A 17,532-nucleotide genomic window follows, 5' to 3' on the forward strand; every position below is an offset into this window, starting at 1 on the left:
AGATAAAAGTACCCTCAGTCAGTTCAGTACCTTTGGCTAGCAAAGGTATACCTTCAATATACTTGTACCTTACTAGTAACTATTATAGGTATAGTTAGGAGATACTACTTACCATTCCAAGTACAAGGAATACACCAGAGTTAGTTCATTCATGAGTCTATACTAAATGATATATGAAGGGATACCCTTACTTAAATACACTTACATGGATACACTTACTTGACTACACTTACATGGATACACTTACTTGAGTACACTTACATGGATACACTTACTTAGATACCTTTACATAGATACTTTGTTAAAAGTATGCCTGTATATGTATAGTTATATAAGTAATGTTTAAAGGACTTAGGAAGGCTAACCCGCTTTATTTCCTTTTCCTTGTTGGGATGTGGTCTGGTTGGGTATCAAGTATCCGTCCGAAGGTCATCTAAATATTAGTCATATATCATGTGTACATATACGGACATAATAGTTCTAGTCAGTCAGTTCAGTACCTTTGGGTAGCAAAGGTATACGTTCATATATCCCTAGTTAGCTATTATAGGTATAGTTTGGCCTTAGATATAATTTCGTAATAAATATGGATTTCAAACTAGCGATTCGTTGCGGAAGTCACCTTTAGTTCCAAATGTAGAATAGGGACTACCAATCATATTATTACTTACTTACAGCGGGTCTCGTGAGAAGACTACTTACTTACTAGACATGACTAACCATTCCGGCACCCAACTGTTAGCAACAGAGGCAATGAACATCTACGGATGCCTACGGTTAATACTTATATTAGGGTACCTTTACGGGACTAACCATTCCTACGCCCTGCTGTTAGCTTTAGAGGAAATTGAACATCTACGGACGTCCAAGGTTATTACTATTTCGGCAGTCGCGATGTCGTGTTGATCCTAATACAAAAGGATAAACACTTACGTGGCTATATTTTTCCTATTACTTTTATTTTGTGATATATTCACATAAACGATGAGGTAGACTATATATATATATATATATATATATATATATATATATATATATATATATATATATATTGTTAATGGTAGTCATACAAGGGAAAAACCATCTTTGTGAAAACAGTTAGGTCTTGGTAGAATATTTTATCTATGCTAATAGGAATCATAGGGATTTCAAGGGGTTTTCAAACGTTTTCCATTACTTACAAGCATTTCCACACTTGTACGAACTTTCTTTCAAAATAATGTCAAGACTTTCATTACAAGTTTTACAAATCAAAGACACATTAATACTTATGAATTCACCAGCTTTTTGGCTGATACTCGCTTTCATAATAACTTGTATTCTTAGGTCACAAATAGACAGGTACGACGACCATGTTTTGTGAAGACCGAGCAGTTCAGACTCGTCTTTTATTTTGATTGTTCATTTTGTTGTCTTATACTATGAAAGAACACACTTGTAACTAGAATTATACTATTAATGCAATGGATGATGTTGTTGCTTGTTAACTACTTTGCATTGTTGTGATACATTACATGACGTCCTCCGCCCCCGAACGTTTCCGTCGTTTTCGGTTTTGGGGTGTGACAACATCTACTCGCCGAGTTGATATCCCGACTTGTCGAGTAGATCACTTAAACTTCCCGTGGATCACGAGTCTACTCGACGAGTTGGGCCCCCAACTCCTAGAGTCCCATATAAAAATATAAGAATTACTTGAATTAAATGCATACTAGGAATCAGGTGTTACAGGTCTTAATGATTAAGGACCTTTAGGTTAAGCGTATGCTATAAAGAAGTTAATTACCTGCATTTTGGTTCACTCTTGTGAAAGTGAAGAAAATTTGTGATTTCTCTTCTCCCCCCCCCCCCCCCCCCCCCTCCTCTGTTCTTTTGCTTTGAACATTTGAAGATTCATTACTTGTTTTTATGCTCTCTTTATGTTCTTAATTTGATAAGAACATAAAGCTTAAGAGTCTTAAGAGTTTTATACAAAAGAACTAGCATTCTACATAAAGTTGAGTCATTGTTGGTGTCTCTAAAGTTTATCATTCTTCATCAACTTCCAAGCCACCCAAGAGGATCCAAAGAACTACAAAGCTTGTCTTTTATTCATCATCTTCTTTGGTTGGTGTTGGTTTCTTTAAAAAATGTGCAAGATGATCCTTGGTGGGTTTAACTTGTTTTTGTTATTAAAAATGATCAAGTCTTCTGTTGCCAAATTTTTTGTTTTTGAAACTAGTTTTTGAATAAAAACCCAACAATTGGTATTAGTGCCATCTTGCAAGTTTAGTTAGATTTTTTTTATTTTTGGAAATCCTAGTTTTTTGAGAATACAAATAGCTTAGTTTTGTATAAAAACAAGTTCATATATATTTTCTATGACAATTTTATAACTGTTATTTTATGTGACAAAAGTTTTCATGCATCTTTTGTCATTTTAAAGTTGTCTTAGAAAAACAAAGGTTGTTTTATGTGTATGTTGATATGTATGAAGTGCATAAACTAGCCAATGATCATTGTGTTTGTTGTGTTAATGTGTTTGGTGTTTTTATTATAGAATAGTTATAATAATTTATTTATTCAAATGGTATGTAATAAATTAAATAGATTTGTTTTCTTGGTTTATTGTTGTAAGTAATAGATAAGTTATTACAAATAATTATACAAAAATATAACAATAAATGAAGTTGGAACCTTTTTTAAAGACCAAAGAGTTATTTTCGAGTCTAAAAGGTGTGCAAGATTTTCAGTAACAATTTCTGAAAAGTGTCACTAATGCTATTTATAAAGGGTTGTTGGAATTTTAGCGACAGTTGCTGAAATATTGCTATAAAGAAGCTTTTCAAATCTTTTGCAAGAAAATGGTGTTTTCTCAAGTGGGAGCTTCTACAACAACATTACAAGAATATTTTTTAACCCTTTAAAATATCCCTTTAGGAATGGACTTGGGATTTTTGTATTGGCTCATAAAAAATATCATTAGTTGGTTATGTTATGCACATATATTTTATAAATGTTTTTCTGTTTTTTATTTTATGTAATTATTATGTGTGGTTGATAAATTAACATTTCACATTCTAAAATAATTTTAGACAAAAAAACATCACATGAAGTTTGGTTTTCAAAATTTGTAATGTCGACATAGGATGTAACAAGTTATTATTTTAAAATAAAATTTGATTTATAAGAACGTTAATAACGTTTTTGAAATACTCAAATGTAAGTTTTAAAATGGTGATTTTTGGAACTTATAAAAACTCCAAATATCTTTAAATATTATTAAAAGAGAACCCTTAATTCAAAACTAAAGAAATTAGGACCATTGATTGTTTTCCAATCCTATATTTTTCACCTTTAGATTATTTGTTGACATCATCATTAACCAAATAACTAGAAACCTAAATCCCGCATATTCATTATTCAATTTCTTCCTAATTTTTTTGCAATTTAAAATTTTAAATCGGCAAATCTCCTGATCTCACAGGCTAATTTCTTGAGTTTTCCATAATCTATTACCTTCTCTCTTCCGCTTCTGCAACACTCCTCCCTTAACCTCCGAGTTCCACCTTCTATTTTATTCTCATCTTCTCATTATTTCTATTCCTAATCAATTAGGATTCTTTGGGGGTGTTTAGGATTGTTTTTAACCTAAAAAGTCCTTTTTAACAAAATGACTTTTTAACTTATAACTTTTTCCAAAAGATGTTTTTAAAATGTGTTTGGATAACTTTTGAGGAAGGCAAAGAGCAAAAAACCAAAAGTCACCAAATGTCACATATTCTTGGATTTTAAAACAACTCCATTTTCTTTTTGGAAAAAAGTCATTCTAAAAGAACTTATAGAATAGCTAAACACCTTTTTAAACTTTTAGCTTTTTGAAGAGGCCAAAAGTCCAAAAATTCATTTTAAAAAGTAATCCCAAACACATTCTTTGTTTCTCCTCATATCTCCTCAAATCATCAAAACCCTGGCTTCTCTATCTTCTGCTAAACCTACCACCATAATTGCCTCCCCATCGTTACTCTTCATCTTAGAGTTCCATCTGACATCCAACGTTACCTCGAAGTTATGAAGGCAGATCCGTCGAGTCGAGGTACGGTTGGGGTTTGATTTTAATGATTTTTTTTCCTATACATCATACTATAATCGGCTACGTTTTTTTCTGTACCTTTTAGTTTTGATGAAGAAAGTTCTAATATACCTCAAAAAGAGGTTCACGATTGTGGCTTCATTAATTATTATTTTCCCTTGTGTAGAGGTTATTCTGTTTTCGATCTTCTTTTGAATTTTTTATAGTTAAACATTCTCTAATTGCTTTAATTACACCTGATATTCCCCTAGGAACATCGATAAATAGTGACTGCTCATATTTACCCCTGTAGGGTTCGTAAGGTGAATATGTTGAAACAAGGTTTGGTGATAAGGAAACAAGAAGAATGATGGCTAGAACCAGAAGCGGTAATAGGATGAAAAGCTATACGTTTAACTCTTCATTATGAAGAAACCTAAATGGTATGTGATTGTGGCTTTTCTTTATGAATATGTGGAATGAACTTTGGTTCTTGAACTGTGACTGAATTCCACTTCTCATACACACAAGTACTTTAATTTCATTTTTATGTTTATCTTTTTGATGTATCAATTAGTTATATATGATTTACTTCTCACAATTGATTGCTTATGTTTATCCTAATAAAAATACAGGGAATGCCTCTTTAAGCACCATAAGAGGAGTTCAGTTAAAGTGGATATCATTAAACTTGAATTGAGCTGCAAATGGTACTAATCAAAACCGATTATATTGTTATTAATTTCTTAATCTAATTTCCATGAATAATTTCCTTTTTCTAATTCAGCTAATATCCAATATCTTTTCTTTGTTCTACTTTAAATTTGTTTGATGTATCTATGTAATGCATGCCCTACAATACCACATTGCAAGAACTACTTAGCAACCTAGGAATTAATCTTGATCAAAGCACCGTATCTAATACTTTTTATGTAATATTAATAGTTAGAGTTTTACAAGGAATGTATAGGTATTTTAATACTCAACCACATCTCGAGGGATGGGAATCAAATGGTGGTGATCTTTGTCAAGAATCGTGGCATGGCTCCCTCACATTTGATTCGAAAGGTCATTTTATTTCTCAAATTAGCTCTAAATTTTAATTATTCAAAAAGGCAAAGTTAATTGTGTGCTTTAATAGTTATTATATTATAAATTGTTTTCTTTATTCATATGATTCGTAAGTACTATTTTGATATATATATATATATATATATATATATATATATATATATATATATATATATATATATATATATATATATATATATATATATATATATATATATATATATATGTTATTTTGATAATTGGTATTTAGTCATAAAAACGAATTGACATATTTTTCTAACGACAGCTTCGTGTGAGGATTTATTAAAGTCAAATGCTTGTAAAATTTACTCATGTTATTTTTTGTGTTCAACTTTCCCATGCATTTCTTCCTGATGGGTTGTTGTCACAAAAATGTATTTGATTTATATTTCACAAGAAGCATACTTTAGGTATGCTTGGATATTCCTCGATCTTTTTTAAATGATGGAGAAAAGGAAGTTTTTTGTTAAGGTATTCTAATTTCATTTCAGTTTGAAAATTGAAAATACTATGTATATTGTTGTCTTTACATAATGGATTATATGTAATAAATAGCAACATACACTCGTAAGTTGTGACTACCGTTTAGCAAATTTGAGTATGCATAAGTTGCTAGTGAGTTTTATGATGCGATTGTTGCTGATTCATCATCATCACCTTCAAATGGTGAGAACAAAGCATTATTTGTTGCCTTTTTAGTTTTATCAGTTTCACCATATAAAAGATAGATTATTACAAAAGGGTATGTTTGAATTTGGAAAGGATATAAAATCGCAAAATTTGATATTTTTATAAGGCAAAATGTCACACCCCAAAACCGGAACGGCGGAAACGTTCTGGGGTGGATGACGTCATGTCAAGTATCACTACATATGCAGTATAGTAATCAAAGTACAACAACCATTGCATTAATAGTAATACTTTTACATGGTTTACATTACATAGAAACATAAAAGTAATACAAGTAGTAGTATAGGTGCAGCTTGGTACTAAACTGTCTTCACCAAAAGCTCTTGGGATGTACCTGTCTTTTGCTGACCTGAAAATACAAGTTATTTTGAAAGCGAGTATCAGCATTTTTATAAATGCTGGTGAGTTCATAAGTATTTAGTGTCATTTGTGTAAGTAAGGTTTTTATTCAAAATAACTTTATGATAAGTAGTAGTTTAGAGTTTACAATGTATTAGCGTCCTTTCCAGAAAATCCTATATTTTCTAAATAAAAGTTGTCTTCTACCAAGACTTGACAGAGTTATGTTGTAAAAAGTAATTTTTCCCTTAAACACTATCATTACCAAAATACGGTATTCGATTTTAAAGAAAGTAGGAGAGTATTAGGGAAAATAACATATGCCTCAACAGAGAATACTGTTGACTAAGGCAAAAGAAATCATAGACTCCAGGAGAGTATCGAATGAACGACACGCCTAGCTCAGTCCAGCAAAAGGAGATACAGACCCCAGACGGTATCAAACAAATGATACGTCTAGCAAGGTCTAAAACAGAGAGACACAGACCCTAGACAATATCAATTGAATGATACGTCTAGCAAGGTCTAAAACAGAGCGACACAGACCCCAGACAATATCAATTGAATGATACGTCTAGCAAGGTCTAAAACAGAGAGTCACAAACCCCAGACAGTATCAATTGAATGATACGTCTAGCAAGGTCTAAAACAGAGCGACACATACCCTAGACAATATCAATTGAATGATACGTCTAGCAAGGTCTAAAACAGAGAGTGGTCAAAAATAATGTGACATTTTTCACCCCTTAGCTTGGTAGGCCGTGGACTGTAGCTAGCTGTCAGAGTGTGGGGGTGTCAATCCCGTATAGATCTATACACACAATGCCTGCTCTCCTTACAAGAGACTCTGGTTACCAACTAGACAACGGAGAAGGCCGTGTCCTAAAGATGCATCTCGTATAGTGAGTTCTGATGTAAAATACTGGACTAGTGATAGAGACTCACAACTGAATGGACCGATGTAAACCTTCATGTCTATACATGTATACATGATATATAATTAATGATTAAATGACCTTCGGATGGATATCCGATCCCACCAGACCACATCCAAACGAGGAAAAGGAATTAGGGCGAGCTAGCCTTCCTAAGTCCTTTAAACATTATTTATATAACTATACATGTACGGACATACATTTAACTAAGTAGAAGCGTTAACAAAGTAGGAGCGTTTCACGAAGTAGAAGCGTCAATAAAGTAGAAGTGTTTACGAAGTAGTAGCATTAACAAAGTAGGAGCGTTTACGAAGTAGTAGCATTAACAAAGTAGGAGCGTTTACGAAGTAGTAGCATTAACAAAGTAGGAGCGTTTAAGAAGTAGTAGCATTAATCCAGTAGGAGCGTTTACGAAGTAGTAGCATTAACCAAGTAGGAGCGTTCCACGAAGTAGAAGCGTTTAATAAAGTAGTAGCGTTCAACTAAGTAGGAGTATTTAACGGAGTAGAGGCATAAACAAGTAGTAGTATCTAACGAAGTAGAATTAGAAAAACATGGAAAAAAATCCATGATGAAAACTTTGGAAAACCTTTATACGTAAGAAAATCATGACTTGGTATTCCTTTGTAAAATAAGTTTGAAAACCTTTCATAAACATGCTTTGACTGTAATCTTGATAAAAAAAATATAGGTAGAGAAAACTTTGGTTTAAAACAACATGAGAAATTATTTGAGAAAAGACTTAAACAAGTAAAAACGTTTTGGAAAACCATTAATATCATACTTGTAAAACAGCTGACAGTGTAGAAAATCGTTGTGCATGCGGGTTATCAATCACATGTGATTGATATGATAACTGGCTTGTTTTAACTTGTATTCCCCCCCATAAAAGCATGTAAAAACATTTAAAATGTTAATTCAGGGGTATGAACTCACCTGTTGTAAGTGGATCCGACGAAGGTGCCGGTTGGGCGCTCGGTGTCAAGTAAAGACTTGAACACACTTAGTGACCTATTAACATATGATGACATATGTTTACATACAATTAGTAAATATAATACCAATTAAACACGTATAAGCATCCTAAAATGCGGAAAACACTTTGATTCAAGTGCTAGGAGTGTCCCAGATAACATCTAAGGGTGTGTATGGCCTAGATAGGGAGTTTACTCTTAAAGAGTAAACTCTTTATAGAGGTTACGGCCCTAAGACCTTATCCCCATGAGTTTACGGCCGTAAGCTCATGGATGGTGTGTTCTTTGATGCATTAAGGTCTTATAACACTTGTATGATTAAGCTAGGTTCAATTCTAGGGCTTATGAAGGGTTTAAGGCTTCAAAATGGACCATTTGAGGGGTTTACGGTCCATGACCACTCCTTGAGGGGTTTAAGGCCGTAAACACATGAGTTTACGGCCGTAAACTCATGTTTGGCAATTTCTTTTGTTGTTTGGTGGTTCTAACTCATGCATGTAAGGTTTTAGCCACTTTTATGAGCATATGAAGGTGTTTTGGGCACTTAAACACCTTGGAAGGGTGTTTACGGTCTAAGAAGACGTTCTTGGGGAGTTTACTACCTTAAACACATGAGTTTACAGCAGTAAACTCATTTTTTCCATGAATCCTATGTTTTGGTGCATCAAACGAAGGATTACAAGGCTCTAAGCACTCATGGAAGCTTTTGGAGGTGTTTGAGGGGTATTTTAACACCTTAAAAGGTGTTTATTGTCTAAGAATATGGGTTTACGGTCTAAGAACATCCTTAGACTGTAAACTCATGTTTACTCCTCATTTGGTCTGATTTTGGTGTTCTAAGTCCTTTCGGGTAAGCCTCTAAGCCATTGCTAAGCATGAGAAGTGTTTGGGAAGGGTTTTTGAGCATTAAACCCTCTTCCAAGGGGTTTACAGTTTTGGGAGGCTCCCAAGACCGTAAAATCATGTTCTTGGGTTTTTTGGATGATTAAGTCACGAATTTGCAAGCTAGATAAGTTAGATAACATGCTAGGAAGGTTTACTTACCGATTTGAGGCTCGGAGGGGCGATTTTTGACCAAAACCTGTTTTGTAGAGAGAGAAAGTAGAGAGAGAGAGAGTGTGTGTGTCTAAGGTGGGGAAAAAGGTTGGAGTGAATCCCACTCAACTCTTATATAGGGTGGAGCTTATGGCCTGGCTGGGGTTCTCCTGACACCAACCGCGAACGGGGTTTGTCACCACTATCTTAATCACGACAAATTTTAAAATTATACCGCCTAAATTTTGGTTCGCTAAATGAATATTATTTAAAATATTCCAATGGGTTTAATTCCGGTCAAAAATATTTTCGGGAAAAATTTGGCTAATTTTTGACGTTATTAATTTCGACGTTAATTTCGACGTTAAAAGTAACGGAAATTTTTGGGTTGTCACATCATCCCCCGTTATAGGGAATTTCGTCCCAAAATTCAGTTTTAGGCAAGGAAGTAGGTATTAATGATCGAGTAGAGGTATGAGGGTACTTCCTATTTGGTTGGTCCTCGCACTACCAAGTGAGCTCTGGCCTTTGCTTGGCGTTCTAATAAACCTTCACTTATGGGATGCGGATTCCGTCTCGTGCCGTTAGCGATTCCTACAGGTTTGTCTACGAAGTTAGGGTTCTAAAATGGTTTCTATCAAGACGACTGGTATACAAAGAGAGATGTCGGGCACACACTTATCAAGTCTAAGAAGTGGATTGATCTGGGGTGAAGCTTGTGGAATTTCCAAAACTAGTAGTAGTCTGACGAGGGTTGGACCCACCTTCGTAAAGAATCTCGGATGGTCCTAAGCTCTCGGAAGGGTAGAGCTTTTCAGTACCTAGAGCATAGTGTACTTCTATGGCGAGATCATCACTGGCGTGATCGCCATTCCGAAGTTCCAACCGTTATTTCATACTTGGAGTGTAGTCCTTCTGGTTGGTTCTTAGAAAGCTCGGCTTGTCCTTGGATTCGTGTTCCTGTTGATTGGCTCTCCGAGGTTTTCTAGATCATCGGATGGATTACGTGTCTACGGGTATTTATTTGTTGTAGAGTGTCTATCTCAATCTTGTGCAAAATGAACTTGCACTTTTGATTCTTGAGATATTTCTAACAGAAACCCTCAGGGTCGGGGAGATAGGGTTTCACCAGACGAGTGTTGGACTATCTCGGGAGGTGGTTCTACTACTTCTGTGTGAGATAGTATTCGTGGAACACCTAGTAGTCCAATGAATCTCTTACATATGCCCTGTTCTCTAAGGCGTTGGTTTATTTCAGTTGCAGAAAGTGCGTGATCTTCTATAACCCATCGATTAACACCTAGACTGGTGTCAACCCTATAATCTCTTCGGGATCTGGGTTATAAGACTTAACGCAACCTACTCTCGCACCTTGTTCAAGTATTCTTGGTTGTGGAGGTTATCCTGTGTTTCTTGGTATTCTAGTGTTCACTTCGGAGAATGCAGTCTATCGTCTACAGGGCGACGGTGATTTCCTCCACGCGAGAGGGCGGAGGGTCCTAGGCACTACTCGCCGGTAACGGGGTGGACGAAGTGCCTGGGTAGTGCGAACATCCTCTACAACTACTCTCCCGAAGGTTATGAGTTTTCTCAGTCTAGGTCTAATTTAGTGAGTATAGGGTTCCACCACTCGGAACTTCAAATCTTCTCATCCAATCTTCTCAGAGTTTAACTTATCGCAGTTTCCAGGGTTCTAGGATATCCGCTGAGATGCTCAATTCGTGGGATTAAGCGGGAGTGGATGGTCGTAGTCAATGTCCTTGACTCTTACGACTCAGATTTCTTTACCAACCGAGGATGTTAGCTACTATGTTGGCTTAACCGGGATGACAACAAATTTCGGATTTGTGGTCATTATAGTAGCTCAACCCACCGTGGTTCTCTTGACTCTATCTCCCATTCCGTGGGATAGCATGAAGGGTTTTACTATGAGGTTCATGGTAGAGCTCATACTTGGCTTAACCACGAATACTTGGTATATGCAAGCCGTATATAATTGAGGTCGGCAGGATGTTCAGTTGTGCAACTCCACCCCAGACCCACAACCCAACGAGGAACAAGGACTAGGGAGGAAGCACACATCTTAAATCTTTTTCATCTCAATTATATACCACTCTTATGCATATAATTAGTTATAGTGGTCAGTCCCATGAGTTCTATCCTCTTGATTCACGAACCTGATTGCGAGGTGCGAAGGGTCTTTTTGGGGGATCTACGGAGTCTGTTTCGGGTGGTTATCGCCTTCTGGAATGCCTGCAGTGTCTTTCGCCTCGGTTTCTTTCTGTCTAAGAGGGGTTGGTTAATAGTGCGCGGTACCTTCTCCTGGGTACTTCGGACGGTTTGAAATAAGAGTGATGACTGACGGATAGTATTAGTCTTTATTATTTTTATTTTGTTTAGGTTCGGAAGAACCTTTATTTGCCGAAATGGCTATGGAGAAAATTCTTTTTACACAGCACTAAGGATTTACACATGGTTCCACGAAGTCGAACCATGATTAATAGAGGTGTCGAAGTTGGCACACTTCGACATGATATAGAATGAGGTTCGATAGAGTCCTGTGCCGAACGGGCAAACCAGTTCTAGGCGTCTCGGGTTTCGTCCCGTGTATCACTGTCGTGGATACTTGGACCGATAGAGTCGACGCGGAACTATAGAGGGTCATGAGTGTTTCTTAGTAGAGTACCTTTTCATGAATGGATTCTCACTAGGCATTTCTATAATCGCCAAACATATACTAGTCATGTATAGTTAAGGTGGGGAGGACTGTTGACTGAGCGACCCCATCCTAAATCCACAACCAAACAAGGAACAGGAAATGAGGCGGCATTCGCTCACTCTAGGTCTATCCATCTCAATTATACATGTTCGTAACGTATATATCTAGCCATTATAGTTTTACCTGATGAAATTTTAAATTTTATAACAGTGCTGCAACTGTCGCCTTAATGGGGAGATAATTACATTTAGAATTAGTCTTTTAATGTTTTCGGTTAGTTATCTAAGATTGAGAGACGTACCAAAATCTACCGGGTTCCTTGATGCTTCTCTCTAAGCAGGTAGAGTCAGACTCCTCCTGTGTCCTTGTCGTTTCCATCAGTTGGGCAGTCTCTTTTCAAGTGCCCAATCTTACCACATAGACGGCAAACTGTATTGGCCGCCACATTGGTGGTTGATGTAATAAGTGTTGGATTAGTGTCTAAGTCCATAACTATTTTGGTATGTACTTGACCCGATGGTGCATGGTCCTTTTGGGTTGCCTTCACCAAAGCAACTTGACAGGATGAATTATGGAGAGAAAGGATTAAATATGATTTATTAATATATTATGAAAATAATATATTAAAGGAGAAATCATATTGTTTAATTAATATCAGTCAATAATTAATTGGTAATTAGTTTTGTACTAAAAGAGATTAATTAAACTTAAGGGATTGGAATTATAATTATAAGATAATTGCAATTTGGGCCATGGATTGCCTTTTATTATAAGGTGGACGAATTCTATGGGGGAAGCCCATATGAAATCGTCCAAGGTCTTAAGGAAAGGGCTCCATGGGTTGCTTAGGGCTTAAGCATCCAAATTAGGGTTTCCTTGTTAGATAACCCTAATTGCCTCCTATATAAAGAGATCCCTTATGACCAAAAACGGGGCTAAGACTCCTCTAGGGTTAGAACACGTTTTTGGGCATCCTCCATCCTCTTGCTTATGGTGTTTGTGAACCATTAGAGGAGTGACAATTGTGACTCTAAGCTTTCTAAAGTCAATACAAGGAGATTTGGGATTGTTATTGCTACATAACAATCAAGGTAACATCTTAAACCTATTCTCATGTTAATATGATTACTTGAATGATAGAATTAGGGTTTATAGTCTTGGATAACTTGCATGTACAATAGAGAAACCTAGATCCAAGCATTAGGGTTTGTATGAGCACATAGGATGTTCTTAGGACCAAAACCCATCAGTGGTATCAGAGCCTTGATTGGTTTCTATTGTATTGATGCCTTGATATTTGTTCATCCTTGAAAAAATCATTTTTTTGTCTCCTTCCTGATGTACTCGGCGAGTCCCATTGTGGACTCGACGAGTAGGCCCCTACTCGGCGAGTCCATAAGGGGACTCGGCGAGTTTAGCTGTCAGACAGGCGGATTTTCGGGATTTTTACCTATTTTGACTTAGGATAATTGCCATAATTGTTTAAACTTAATAAAATTCGAATTTTGTTAATCCCTTATGATTATCCTTGTCAAAAATAAAAGATTTTGGTCATCTAATTAGATAATTGTTACCTTATTTGATATATGTTAAGTTATGGAAATTATTTGATCATTATCTTGGAAGAATTTGAACTAGATCTAATTAGATAACCACCAATTATAGTTAATTGCATTATTTGAATTATGTGATATAGAATATTCTTGACAAAGTTTGGAATAGTTTCAAATTAATCCCTTTAGGTTTTATAGTTTAAATTAGAACTCAAAGTTTTGTTGTTTTGAAATTTAAATAGTTGAAACCCTAATGTTTTGAAAAAGTTTTCAAAACTTGCCCTCAAGTTTTGGAATTTAAATTTTGATTAATAGTTTAATGTTGATGTATATTTAAATTCTAAACCCTAATGTTTTGAAATGTTTCAAAACTTGCCCTCAAGTTTTGGAATTTAAAAGTTGATTAAAAGTTTAATTAGGAATGTTAAATTCTAAAACCCTAGTATTGTTTGGAAAAGGTTCAAATCACACCCTTATGGTTTTATTAATTAATTAAGGTGTATAATTAAAAGAGGTTTAATAAATCCATAAAGTTTTTGGTTTAAAATTTAATTGAATTAAAAGTATAATTGTTAAATTTGACCACATAATATTTTAAAAGTGTAAAATACACCCTATACTATATATATATATATATATATATATATATATATATATATATATATATAACATTAAAAGTCTAACATTATATATATGTATGAGTAAAAGTCAGTCTTACCGTTAGTCGGCCTCATTCATGAAGCTGGTCTATAAGGGGTGTTTAAAGAAATTGCCTATAAAATGGCGATTGAATGGGTATCCACTCTTACCCACCGCACTCTTGACTAGTGGAGGGTCGTTAGCCGAACGGGTAGGATGGGATAAAACCTTTCATTATAAGTATCATGATATAAAAAAGTAACTAAATGTTTTACATATTCCCAATCTTAGTTACTTAGGAAAAAGTGAATTGATGCAATTCCATGAAATTACACTTTGTGCCCTTGCAAAGACGTTAGTGGAGCGTGTGTGGTTTACTGGCACATTAAATGGTTCTAAGCAAAGGTAGCAAAGGGTGACTCAATGTTTGTCATAGTTCGGTGGAGCGTGTGTGGTTTACCGGCACATCGAATAGGTGACTGTAACATGTGAGGGCACCATGTAAGTTTGCATGGTTATTCACACCCGCTTTGTGATCCTCGGCATCCCAGTCACAAACTAGAGCGCCATATCAAGATTTAAACATGCCATTGAAATGTTCAATGAATCTCAAAGGATCTAGGAGTTTTCATAGATTTAAAACTTAATTTTCTTTTTCGTTTTTCATGGTGGAAATTTGTGAATCGTCATTCACTTACCTTCAAATGTTCTGCAATTTGGGTTACAGCATCCCTCTCCTGAGTCGTAGGATATCGTGTTGGGTCCTAGCCTTAGTGTGACAACCCGAAATTTCCATTCTGAACAAACCATATCAAGCCAATAGAAGTTATAACAGTTTCAGCAAAATTCCAAACTTTGGGTATAAGTTTGGCAGTTTTCAGGATTTACACTTAAGGAGATATCAGGAGAGTGATTGCACTAGGGTTTTGTGCAACACTGTTATTCCAACACTCGGTTATATTAGAAATCATTTCGGGAATAAAATTATTTTTCTGCCAAAATATCTCAGGACTATAAATAGAATTCTGAACCAAATTATGTCATTATTCGCATTTCCAACTAGAGAAAAGCCATTTTCTCTCTCACGGATCTTCGGGTTTTTATCCCAAATCGTGAGTACACTTCTCTAGTTGTCTTATAATGCTTATTATGTGCTTAGTAACTTAGATTACATATCAAATCGGTGAGATTAGGGAGTTTACTGCCCAAGAACGTTCTTGGAGAGTAAACTCCTATATGTGGCTTAAATGCTACCTAGTCTTTTCTCCATGTTAGGTAAGTACCTTAGGCTTGTATATAAGTGTGTTTGAGACTAGAAAACAAACAAAACCCAAAGATTCGGGAGTTTACCGCCCAAGAACACTTGGGGAGTAAACTCCATTTTAAGGGCTAAAGGTGTCCCAAAGTCCCTCAAAGCCTCGGATCTCAAACTAGAAGCCTACATTACATGTTTAGACCACCAAATCAATTAATATTCAAGGGAGAAAGAGAGTTCACGGCCCAAAAGGTTCTAGGGCCATGAACTCCAATAAATGGTGCCAAATGGTGCCATAATTCCTCCTAAAGCCTTGAACAATTGCCTAGAACCTATACCACATGAGCAAGAGACTTGAAAGCATCAAAAACACCCATAATTAAGAGTTTACGGCCGCAAACTCTAAGGGAAATGGCCATAGGGTCGTAAACTCCTAAATGGAGTGTTTCTAGACCTTAAACCCTTCCAAGAATTTAACCACCAAGTTGGAATAATTCTAGGAATCATTGGGAACTTCAAAACACACCAAACACCCATGGTTGGGAGTTTACGGCCGTAAAATCAAGAGTTTACAACCGTAAACTCCATGTGTGATGGTATATGAGGAGTAAACTCATATATGGGGTTCTTTGGAACCCTAAACACAAGTGCCTTGTCCCACAATAGCTTAGATGCAACCCTAAGGGCTTAAACCACTTATATAAAGTGTTTATTTTGTCTAGGATGTCTTAACATTATTTATTAGTGATTTGAGACTAATTGAGTGCATATATGTGTGAATATATGTTCATTAGGATCGTAGTGTGTGTACAAGTCCTCACTTGACACCTAGCAATCCTACGCCGTCCAGTTCATCCGAACTACCAACAACAGGTGAGTTCATACCCCTTAATCAATGTTTTAAATGATTTTAAATGTTTTAACGGGGGGGGGGGGGGGGGGGGAATACAAGTAGAAAACAGTATGTTATTAAATCAATCTTACGTATTTTGTAACTGTGTTTTCACTCAGTAGATTTCACATATTTCAAAAGGTGACACATGAAGTGGTTGTCTATCTTAAAATACCTTGATAACAAAAGTATTAGTTTTGAAATGTTTATTAAAATGACATCAAGTCATTCATAATTATTGCTCAAAACTCCTAGATATCTTGCAAAACCATTATTTTACCTTCTTGTATCAAACTATACTTATGCGCATATGTTCATTTATATGTTACAGATTATAGTTTTCATCATTCGTTAAGTTTCCCACACCCTGGTGTATCGAGGGTGCATAAATTTACTTGAACAATCACTTACTTTCCAGTTAATTATCATAGGGATAGTTAGAAGAAACAAAACATTATTACTACTACAAGGAATCACACAAGAGTCAGTTCATTCATGAGTCTATACTAATACCTTACATGATACATGTGTACACGTACTTAGGAATACATGATACATGAATATGTTTACATATACTTACCTGTTACATGAACACACTTACATGAATACCATACAGGAACACTTTTACATAGGTGCATTATCCTGTTTTCACTTACCTGGATACTTGTACTTAGAACTACGAGGATGATTTATTAGTACTATCTGTGTAAATTATATTTCCTATCCTGGTTCAATGGGATAACTTGGCGGGACTAACCATTCCGAATCCCATTTGATTAACACCAGTGGTCGATGACCATCTACGGAGGTTTATGGTTACTACTTATACTAGGTAGATCGATAACTCGGCGGGACTAACCATTCCGAATCCCATCTGATTTACACCAATGGTCGATGACCATCTATGGAGGTCTATGGTTACTACTTATACTAGGTAGATCGATAACTCGGCGGGACTAACCATTCCGAATCCCATCTAATTAACACCTGTGGTCGATGACCATCTACGGAGGTCTATGGTTACTACTTATACTAGGTAGATCGATAACTCGGCGGGACTAACCATTCCGAATCCCATCTGATTAACACCAGTGGTCGATGACCATCTATGGAGGTCTATGGTTACTACTTATACTAGGTAGATCGATAACTCAGCGGGACTAACCATTCCGAATCCCATCATATTAACACCAGTGGTCGATGACCATCTACGGAGGTCTAAGGTTACTACTTATACTAGGTAGATCGATAATCGGGGACTAACCCCTCCACCCACCTGCTGCTCCTATAGAGGACAAGTGGACAATCTTCGATTGTTCATTAGGTTATATCTTTCGCTTATTGCGATGTTGTGTTAC

The 17,532-nt window shown here is 35.9% G+C and overlaps 1 long non-coding RNA gene across 1 annotated transcript; it reads left to right on the forward strand.

Moving 5' to 3' along the window:
* The first annotated feature begins 3,928 nt into the window (after window positions 1-3,928).
* LOC111898020 (uncharacterized) lies at window positions 3,929-5,037 on the forward strand. The gene is made up of 3 exons (XR_002852458.3): window positions 3,929-4,075; window positions 4,365-4,494; window positions 4,687-5,037. It is a non-coding gene; the product is annotated as an uncharacterized LOC111898020 (long non-coding RNA).
* The last annotated feature ends 12,495 nt before the right edge of the window (window positions 5,038-17,532 follow it).

This window comes from Lactuca sativa, chromosome 5 (assembly GCF_002870075.4).
Source record: "Lactuca sativa cultivar Salinas chromosome 5, Lsat_Salinas_v11, whole genome shotgun sequence".
Classification (NCBI taxonomy): domain Eukaryota; kingdom Viridiplantae; phylum Streptophyta; class Magnoliopsida; order Asterales; family Asteraceae; genus Lactuca; species Lactuca sativa.